Below are 703 nucleotides of genomic sequence, written 5' to 3'. Positions count from 1 at the left end.
TGCTGGCCCCATGGCAGGTCAGGTTGGCCCTTGGGGCTCTGAGCCCCCTGCTCTGGGTGCAGATGTCCCTGCTCCCTGCAGGGGGTTGCTGGATGATCTTCGAGGGTCCCTTCCCACACAAACCGTCCTGTGATTCACCGCTTGTCTGGGTGGGAGCTGGATCCTGGCACCAACGGGTCTGGACAGGTTTGGCCCATCCAGCACACCCTCCTCACAGCTATAACTGAAAGGGAGCAGACAGGATTTGGGGCGCAGAAGCCCTTTTTTGGGTGAAAACCCAGCCAGCCAGACCTTCGGTGCACACGAGCTCCCAGTGACATGGGCTCATGCAGCACAGCCGTGCCAGTCCAGCACGGTGCCCAACCCAGTCCCCTTTCCTCTGGGATGACAAACGTATCTCAGGTTTATGTTCTCAGGCCATAGGTGCTGTTATTCCAGCCCTGAGGGGGGTGTTGCAGGCTGGGAAGCTTCCACGTTCCTGGGCTTTTTGCCCCCTCAAGTGTCTTGGTTGGATAAAAAGTCACTCTCTGCTTTGCTTAAATTTCCCACCGCCACCCCATCCCCCTCCTGGGGACCATCCTATATCACACACTGGTGTGGCCCAGGAAATCTTCAATCTGCCATTAACCAGAATTTCAGCTCCTTGTTGGCTTGATCGCATCCATGGGCTGGGAGCACGGCACGCGGATTTATGAAGGGAAGA

This window comes from Buceros rhinoceros, unplaced genomic scaffold (assembly GCF_000710305.1).
Source record: "Buceros rhinoceros silvestris isolate BGI_N320 unplaced genomic scaffold, ASM71030v1 scaffold28300, whole genome shotgun sequence".
Classification (NCBI taxonomy): domain Eukaryota; kingdom Metazoa; phylum Chordata; class Aves; order Bucerotiformes; family Bucerotidae; genus Buceros; species Buceros rhinoceros.
This window is presented reverse-complemented; position numbering follows the sequence as displayed.